General features: G+C 43.9%; 1 protein-coding gene across 16 annotated transcripts in view; it reads left to right on the top strand.

The window, feature by feature from the left end:
* Positions 1–9081, top strand: part of ZNF195 (zinc finger protein 195) — a 45100-nt gene extending 36019 nt beyond the window's left edge. For 12 of the 16 annotated variants that reach the window (XM_073008418.1, XM_073008223.1, XM_073008339.1 and 9 more), the window contains 2 exons: positions 1250–1383; positions 1879–4206. The gene's annotated coding sequence lies outside the window, so the exon portion shown is untranslated. Of the gene's footprint in view, positions 1–1249; positions 1384–1878 lie in introns of all 16 variants that reach the window. The other 4 variants (XM_073008250.1, XM_073008150.1, XM_073008134.1 and 1 more) reach the window with 4 other exon arrangements.
* Positions 9082–10226: the final 1145 nt, after the last annotated feature.

Here is a 10226-nt window from a genome sequence, read left to right as displayed (position 1 = left end):
GTTCTGAATTCTGTAAAATCAGCAGAATCATGTTCACACTGATTCATATTGTTTTAAATATTAATAGTTTGTCTTTGTTATATTGCTGAGTAAAATTCCTTTGTATGGTCATATGACAGTGCGTCTGTCCTCTCCCTTGGAAAGAAATAGAAGGCTTATTTTTCCCATTTGGTCTTTGTCCTGAAAACAAAAACCCATAAAGCAGCACCTCTGCAAGCTTTTCCTGTGTCCTTGCATTTTACAACGCCGGGATCAAGTGATACAAAAAACATCCAGTTGATATTATGTATAAAATTGTTCAAACATGTAGAACGTGAATAATAATTATTTTGGAACTCTTGTTTAAAGGGGAAAAAATTACACGACACAAGTGGTTTTGGCAATTACCATCAACATTTTGCTATAAAAATGTTTGTAAATACAGCATTGATGTGTTAACATTTTAATGAACATGACTTAACATGTATCTGCCCATCTTTCCATCCCTCTATCCGTCCATCAGTCCATCTTATTTTAGATGTATTTCCAACTGTGTTGGAGACATCAACATACTTCCGATGAATAGTTTAGCAAAACTAACATTAACTAGAATTCAATGTTTCTTTATAAAATTTTCTTCTAAACAAGAATTACACTGAACAAACTCTACAAATCTTAGGTGTAACATTGCTCACTTTGGAAAGCACACACACTGCATATCCAAAGCCCCTTTCATGATCTACAGTATTACATTGCCCCAGAAAGTGAACTCTCCCTCTTCCCAGCCAATCCCTTTCTCATCATAGGCTGATTTTGTTTCTTCTGGAATTTCACGTATATAGATGCGTGCCATGCCATAGATACTCCTTTGTGTCTGATTCTTCTCAACACCATGTTTTTTGAAATCATTTCCATTGTTGCACAGATCTCTAACTCAGTCTTTTCCATTTCGGACTCAGTATATGCTGAGTCCAACCTGTTGAATGCCTATCTAATTCACCATCTTGAAAGAAGCACTTAAAATTAAGATGTTTTCAAGAACATACAGTTAAATCCTGAGGAATCTATGTAGGAATGTTATCAGAAGCCATCTGAACTTACTCACGGGAAGTCTTCGTCTTCATTCACATAAGAGTCTAATAGAATTAATATCAAGAATCTTAGAGATTTCCCACACTATTCATGCCATATTCATGATTTCCACTTTGGTTATTATTAAGCACTAAAATTTGATAACTTATTTCTGAATGAAATCGTCTCTTTATTGCAGTTTTTTGACTTACGGCGATCTTTAAATGGCAGAGACTCATTCATTCATAATCCAAGAGAGAAGTGTGATTCACAGGGATTCTTTTATCGTGTGATACATGATAAATATATCCAATGTTTATGTCAATTTAAAAAGTAAGTAACTTTAAAAAATGATAATTACTTTAAACCTAGCTTGTCCAACCCACAGGTGACAGGCCACATGCAGCACAGGACAGCTTTGAACATGGCCCAATACAAATTTGTAAACTTTCTCAAAACATTATGAGATTTTTTGTAATTTTTTTAGCTCATCAGCTAGTTCTAGTGTTAGTGTATTTTATGTGCAGCTCAAGACAACTCTCCTTCTTTGAATATAGCCCAGGGAAGCCAAAAGATTGGACCTCCCTGCTTTAGACCAAAGAAAAAAGACACCCCACATTTGCAATGCTTAAAAACACTACCAGCCATGCAGGAAACATGAGACTGTCAACTTCCAATCCTTCTTGAAGCAGTGGAATTTGCTGGTGATATCTGAGGGGTGTGGTTACTTCTTGGAGGAGGTTGAGGGTTTCTAAGGGTGAGTCTTTGTGACTGAAATATTGTCAATATCATTGAGCCTTCTCATTATTTCAGCTCTTATTATTCCAGGTCCTCAGTGTTCTGCCGGACCGTTTTCATCCCGGCCTGACTTTCCTGGAATTCCCTGGATGCTTGTTATTGTTTCCCTGGGAATTTGTTCACTTGGCATTTTCTTCTGGAAAACTAGCCTTGGTGTGAGTATACTGACTTCCTGTAGAGGTATACTTGTAATCATAAATAAGAAGAAATTATTTAGAACAATTCATGGTTCTGGACTTCATTAGGAATATTGGGTTTTACCAAAAAAAAAAATCAGGGAAGTGATATATTAGCATAAGAATTATGAAAATATCTACCATTTACATTATGAAAATTAAATAGGTTGGTGTTTGTCTCATAGAATGTCAACAGAGCTTTTGGGCGAAAATCCTTTTTTTGCCTTTGTACTGTTTATCAGAAATGGATAAAAGGTAAATGCTGGAGTCATTTTCACTCTGCCTATTTCAGGACACTTTCGTCTTTTCCCACAGCGCCCTCTCCTGGCCGGGCCTCTGCTCTGTGGGTTCTGGGGTGCCTTTTCTGGGTGGAGTTTTTCAAAAGCAAAATATTCCCCATGAGCTTCGAGACTTCTCCGTTCCCAGCTGGTCATCTTCGGTGGCACCTGCAGAAGCCATAAATGCTCAGGGGCCAAGGGCTGAAGGGTGTTCACTGTTCTGTTTGCAGAAATAACATGAGGAGATGCCACTGAGCTCCACTGCTGTGGGTCTCATGGCCCAGGGGACCCTGACTGACCCATTTTACTCCAAATATGCTGGGGTCCCCTTTCCAAAATACGTAAGGTGTTCTTTTTTGCGTGACTTTATTTCTCTTCTGCCATAAGGTAGGTGATTAACCTTTAGAATATCTGCTGTAATCTCCGAAGTGAAAAGACTGAAAACTCATTAATCCAACATAAGTATGTGCAATTTTGAAAACTCTTTGACAAAGTCAATTCCATAATTCATCATAGTCCCAGCTCTGTTGGTAACTGTGTTGTGCAAAATCACCCCACCCCCACCCAGTGGTGCCCTTGATCTCATATTCTGGGTTTCAGAGTTTCCATATTTGCAACAGAAAATGTGCCCTGGCTGTGAGGTAGTGAAGAGTGAATGCCATTCATTACCTACAAGGACAATTCCCAGTGAAGACCTTCAGTGATGCTCAGGGAAGCTGGTCCTCATGTGGCCTCTGTAGTCTCGACAGCTGCTGCGTCCTCTGATGACACGTGATGGGACTTGTACACTTGAAATCAAACACATTTTTAAAACTTCTGTTGTTTAGAATTCCTCCCTCATTTTTCCGTGGACAACCTTATTTTTTATGTCATACTGCACTGAAAATTTGGTATAACCTGGGAGTTAAAAGCAACATGATAGCTGTGCCCCGGATGTGTAAAGGCTTTGGATCAGGGTGAGTAAATGCCTCGAGGTCTGGGAAATTTCACTTGGTTGTCAGGGAGCCCTGTCTCCCTGAGTTTTTAGGGCCCAAGGAGACTAACAATGAGGATGGGTTGGGTTCGGTGGAGCTGTGGCCTTGGCCTTCAGAATGAGACCACCTCTAGTGGGGAAATCAAGGCCCATCCTGAGCTGCTCTGGCATCATCTCATCCTCAGCACTCTCTCCTTCCCACCCGCAACTCCCAGCTTTGCATCTCCCAAGCTTGGTGTGCAAACTCCTCCCTTTCCCTGTGTCCCTGCTGCCTGAGCCTAGACACCAACTCTCAGTGGGGCTCAGAGCCCCAGCTTCCTTATAAATGAGCCAGGAATGATGTGGTTATGAGGTCATTGTGAGGACTAAGAGATCAAGCCTATAAAGAATCTTGCAAAATAGCTGGTGGGTGTTAGACCCTCACCCCTCTCACTGGTTAAATGAAAATATTCCCACTCAGAAGATCAGCAAAAGATATTCACCAAAGTTCATTAAATAAACCTTAGGGTGTAACAGCTCAGGCCCGGGATTTCCAATCTCTGTTACAAAAGATAAGGGAAAGCGCCTGTCTCCAAGATGAAAACTCAGATCCTTACGAGATGAGGACATGGTAGGAATGCATACGCAGTTCCCCTCTGAGATCTATGTCTGTGATCTGTAGATAATATTCTGCACGACATACAGACACAGATGCAGCCACCCACTGATCCATTCAGCAGGGGCACAGATATTTTATAGAAGACAAAATGTGTATTGGGCAAAAGAAGATCACATGGAATAAACCAAATCCTGTTACCTACAGGACAATTGGAAGACTCTCCTGAGCCGTGATATCTTGGAAGAGTATCCAACATGTTTTATGCTCCGTGCCTGGTGCTGCCTCCTCTCCCTCTCATTTCCATAGTGTTTCCTTAATAAACATTCGCAGTCCTATCTGTCTGGGTGTCTGCTTCCTGGAGGCCCAGCTCACATCCCAGGGTATACTGGGTGTGACTCCTCATACACTGTTCAAACCCAGGCAGATACTGCCTTGCTGGCCATAGAAGTAGGGTTAGCCTTTGGGTAGTGTTGACTGGGAGGGGCCCGAGTGGGCCTTCTGGGGTGGGGGAACATCCTGTATCAAGCCATGGGTGGAGGTTGTGCTCATTCATTCTAGATATAGTCACTGTGTGCCTAGTGGCTGCCAGTGGTGCCTTGTGAGCGGATAGACAGGAAGATATCCCCGTGAGGTGGCCAACTTCTCATGACAGGGAATAGGAGGGGGCCCAGAAGCAGCTGTGGAGCCAGCGAGGAGCCCCACAGAGGCTCAGGGTTTGTCAGAGCCCTTTCCCCACTGAGCCAGCTGCCCCCAGCAGCACCAACTCCAGGCAGCTCTGAGGGAAGCTGAGCTGGGAGCAGACATTTCTCAATAAGTCCTCTACCCCCACCATCTTTCTGTAATGTTTTAATCACAGCATCTGCACACTTGTGGCCCGCACCCATGCTGCCCCCAGGTCCATGTAGAGTGCACCAGCCAGTGCCAAAAGCCACCTGTGCTGGCTCCATGCTTCAGTGACACCAACGGTCATGAGCATAGCCACAAATTTCCACCTCTTGAATGCCACCAATGGCTGGGAGCATAGCCACCAATTTCCACCTCTTCAATGCCACCAACAGCCGTGAGCGTAGCAACCAATTCCCACCTCTTCAATGCCACCAACAGCCGTGAGCGTAGCAACCAATTCCCACCTCTTCAATGCCACCAACAGCCGTGAGCGTAGCAACCAATTCCCACCTCTTCAATGCCACCAACAGCCGTGAGCGTAGCAACCAATTCCCACCTCTTCAATGCCACCAATGACCATGAGCATAGCAACCAATTCCCACCTCTTCAATGCCACCAATGGCTGTGACCATAGCCACCAATTTCCACCTCTTCAATGATACCAACGGCCGTGAGCATAGCCACCAATTTCCACCTCTTCAATGCCACCAACAACCGTGAGCATAGCAACCAATTCCCACCTCTTCAATGCCACCAACGGCTGTGACCATAGCCACCAATTTCCACCTCTTCAATGATACCAACGGCCGTGAGCATAGCCACCAATTTCCACCTCTTCAGTGCCACCAATGGCCGTGAGCATAGCCACAAATTTCCACCTCTTCAATGCCAACCATAGCCACCAATTTCCACCTCTTCAATGCCACCAACAGCCGTGAGCATAGCAACCAATTCCCACCTCTTCAATGCCACCAACGGCTGTGACCACAGCCACCAATTTCCACCTCTTCAATGATACCAATGGCCGTGAGCATAGTCACCAATTCCTACCTCTTCAGTGACACCAACGGCTGTGAGCATAGCCACCAATTTCCACCTCTTCAATGATACCAATGGCCGTGAGCATAGTCACCAATTCCCACCTCTTCAGTGACACCAACGGCTGTGAGCATAGCCACCAATTTCCACCTCTTCAATGATACCAATGGCTGTGAGCATAGCCACCAATTTCCACCTCTTCAGTGACACTAACGGCTGTGAGCATAGCCACCAATTCCCACCTCTTCAATGATACCAATGGCCGTGAGCATAGTCACCAATTCCCACCTCTTCAGTGACACCAACGGCTGTGAGCATAGCCACCAATTTCCACCTCTTCAATGATACCAATGGCTGTGAGCATAGCCACCAATTTCCACCTCTTCAGTGACACTAACGGCTGTGAGCATAGCCACCAATTCCCACCTCTTCAATGATAGCCACCAATTTCCACCTCTTCAGTGACACTAACGGCTGTGAGCATAGCCACCAATTCCCACCTCTTCAATGATATCAATGGCTATGAGCATAGCCACCAATTTCCGCCTCTTCAATGATACCAACAGCTGTGAGCATAGCCACCAATTTCCACCTCTTCAGTGCCACCAACAACTGTGAGCATAGCCACCAATTTCCACCTCTTCAGTGCCACCAACAGCTGTGAGCATAGCCACCAATTTCCACCTCTTCTGGTACTATGAAGATGAATCTTGACAGTGAGAGTTTTTTTTCAGAATGGGAATCGGCAGAATGACTACAGAGACCTCTTTCTGCACATCAGAAGACCCACACAGAAGCCCCTCTGGAAGCTACCATCTCTTCCGAAGGATCCCGCTTGGCCAGCCTGACGAGCCTCCTGAGGCAGATGCACTCTCTCAACACAAAGTGTCTGCCAGACTCTAGCCTCCACTTGAATGGAGGCAGTTACCCCAGTGAGTGATTTCCTCTGAGCTGGAATAGCAAACTGAAGGAAGAGGCCCTCAGTGAAATATGGATGACTTGCCTGCATGATTGCTGGGGCTGGAGACTCCAATCACAAGCACTTCATACTCATTAGATACCTGTAGCTTCATATTTGTTATGAGCAATTTTTCTTTGTCAGATGTATTTTGAAATTTTTCATCTAAGGGATTACTGAAAATATTTAGTCCCATGAATATCAACAATATGGTAAACATATAGTAAAGTGCACCATATGTCAATTCTGAAATAATTACAGAATTTACATATTTGAGGAAAATCTCATAGCTCTAATTAGGTAGAATTCACATGGAGGCATGTATCTTCATGCAAACACATATAAGGAAACAAGCCGAGCACAGCTGTGGTGTGAACCCCAAAAGTTGGGGCGGAGATGAAAGGACGAAGGGGAGTGTGGTTATGGACGTTGATTTAAGGGGTTCCAGGAAAGACTCACTGAGAATTAGGAGGTTTTAGTAATTATAAAGATGGAGAGCAACTGAACAGTTACACAAAGAGTAATCACAAAAATATAAATGTAATTTGTTGTAAGATTAAAATTTGACGACACTGCTAAATGAAGTATTAGGTCTGTGCAAACGTACTTGCTGTTTTTGCCATGACTTTTAATTGCAAAACCACAATTACTTTTGCATCAACCTAATATTAATTCATCTACTCCAATAATTGCCATATTCTCATCATTACTCTTGTCTCAGTTAACTACTATAGATAAATTGTGTTACCACCAACATTAGGATATTATTTCTATCTCTACTTCATCTAACTCTCAATAACAAAATAGATCACCTGTTATGATTACTCTTGTTTTACAGATGGAAAGAGCGAGGCCCAAAGAATCTGAGTGATTTGTCAAAGGTGTCTGTTTAATTATCAAGATTTGTTTCAGGTCGCTCCTCAATTCCACCTTCCTCTCTTTTTAACGTCCTATCTATTTTGTCACATTCTCAGCCATAATTCCAGAACTGTCTACATCTTCAATTCCCATCACATGGATAATCTGATGTTCCCTTTTTTTTCTGTAGTTCTTCTGAGATGCCTCTTATCACAATCAGGACTTACACCCACATCGCCACAGCTGGTGATCACTTTCTTGTTCTCAGCTTATGGGGCTCTCAGAAGCTTTCAGCACAGTTGCCAACTCTCCCCTGATGATATGGTTGGATTTGTGTCCCCGTCCAAATCTCATGTTGAATTATAATCCCCAGTGTTGGAGGAGGGGCCTGGTGGGAGGTGACTAGATCATGGGGGTGGATTTCCCCCTTGCTGTTCTTGTGACAGTGATGAGTTCTCACAACATCTGGCTGTTTAAAGGCATGTGGCTCCTCCCCTTCACTCTCTCTTCCTCCTTCTCTGGCTTGTAAGACTTGCCTGCTTCCCCTTCACCTTCCGCCATGATTGTAAGTTTCCTGAGGCCTCCCCAGCCATGCTTCCTGTACAGCCTTTGGAACTGTGAGTCAATTAAACCTCTTTTCTTTATAAATGGCCCAGTCTCAGGCAGTTCTTTACTGCAATGTGAGAACAGACAAATAGAAGCCCTCACTCAGGCCTGCTTCTCTCTCATCAACACTTCCCCATGCTGCATCTGCCTCTCACCCAACTCTCATGCTCATGCTGACAACCAATGTTGATCCAATGTTTAACCTACAATCTTCTCCAATTTTGCCTCTAAAGAAATGCAAATCCTACTGGCATTGATGATTCATCTGTCTGGTATTCAATCCCACTTGGATCCATTAATTCCCCTTCTTGATATACATCTAAAGGATTTGAAATTAGCATGTCAAAGACATCACTAGACTCCCGTGTTCACTGCAGCACTATCCACGATCGTCAAAATATGGAATCAACCTAAGTGTCCATCAAGGCATGAACAAATGAAGAAAATATGGTACATTTGCACAATGGAAGACTATTCAGCTTTTAAAAAGAAAAAACTCCTGTAATTCACAACAACATAGACGAACCTGGAGGACATGATATTAAGTGAAATAAGCCAGGCACAGAAAGACAAATACCACCTAACCTCACTCATCTGTGGAAAATTTTTAAAGTTGAACTCATCGAAGCAGAGAGAAGAATAGTGGTTACCAGAGGCTGAGGTATGGGGTGTGGTGTAAGAGATTGGGTAAATGTTGGTGAAAAGATACAAAATTTCAGTTGAACAGGAGGAATAAATTCAACAGATGCATTGTACAGCATGATGCCTCTAGTTAATAACAACATATTGTATTTTCAAAAATAAAAGAAAAAAGAGTGAAAGGGTGTATAATACAATGATAAGAAGGACATGCCTCGAGGTCTGACCTTGCCCAGCAGCGCCGGAAACCCAGAGGCAGCCTCCTCCCCAGCGTGATGCCTGCGCATGAGGGCCTGGGTCCAGGCTGCAGATGTAGCCACTGTTGTACCCTGCAGTGGTGCAGATGGGTAGCAGCTGCCTAGTGGCCCCTGCAGGGGTTCAGTCTTAAGCCAACTCTTCCCTCTTCCTCTTGTTCAACTTCCTGCCAGGAAGGCAGGTAAATGTTTTGTACCAAAAAAGCACTAATTTCCGTTGAGATAGGATTTTAAGTTTTAGAGGAGAGAGGAGTGGAAAATAGATAATATAAAAAATGAAAATGTGAATAAAGATTTAATCCCAGTGAGGCTAGAATGTGCAGGGCTTGGCCTTGAAAGAGACTGAGCTGCATGCTGACTCACCAGAGGGGCAGGTAGATCCTCCAAGCCCGCTGTTGAGGAGTGCTGTGGGTGGAGGCTCCACTTTGCGGGGACCGGCTTCCTGAGTTTGCCTTCCTTGCTGTCAGCATGGCCTCATGGCCCTAAAGAAGCAGGGCTCGCAGGGCTCCCAGGGTCGCCAGACAACATAAATGTTAACACCGTTGTAGGGATTATAGCTGTTGGTTTTCAGTCATGCTTTTACACACACTCTGGATGCTTTTGAAGTTCATTTGAATTCTACCCCTCAGATAAATGGACTCTCCTGAGAAAGACAAACACTTTCCTAGGCTCACTAGCAACAGCACAGTGCTTGGATGGTGGTGGTTGTTATTATTGTTTGTTTTAATATTTACCTAAGGTCATAGTCACATCTTATAATTTATTATATCTGAATTATTTAGAGTGATTATAAACTGTCAATCTCAGGGTTTAATGTTAATGAATGCTTCGGGGAAATGAACAGAATGATAAATTCAGGCCGATGCAGGCACCTCCCCACTTTTATGGGAAGAAGGGCCCCACACTTGTCCTCTACACCCAGGAGGAGCCCTGACCCATCGACTCACTTCTCATTCTCTTGTCATTACAGATCTCTGCGTGGTTCCTCACACAATAACAGAGGAGATGGCTGAAACGCTGCCTTCTGGGAGTTTATAAACCACGGTCGCTGCCTATTTTCAGGCGGAAATGCTCCTGGAGCTGAGAGGGCTGTGCTGCCCTGTGAGGCTCCCATCCCCTTAGTTGCCAGCCCACCATCTTCCCTGGGGACCACACGCTGTGCAAATCTGCCATCCATCCATTACCGTCCATTATCAGATGGAAGCCTTCCAGCCCCCTGGTGAGAAGCCAGAGAGCACTAATGTCCACATGGGGACAAAATTATTGACCATGAACTGAGGAAATGTATTTTTTTTTGCTTCTTCCCACTTTGATCGGAATTACTAACTTGATCA

Source organism: Chlorocebus sabaeus, chromosome 1, assembly GCF_047675955.1.
Source record: "Chlorocebus sabaeus isolate Y175 chromosome 1, mChlSab1.0.hap1, whole genome shotgun sequence".
Lineage (NCBI taxonomy): Eukaryota > Metazoa > Chordata > Mammalia > Primates > Cercopithecidae > Chlorocebus > Chlorocebus sabaeus.
This window is presented reverse-complemented; position numbering and strand designations above follow the sequence as displayed.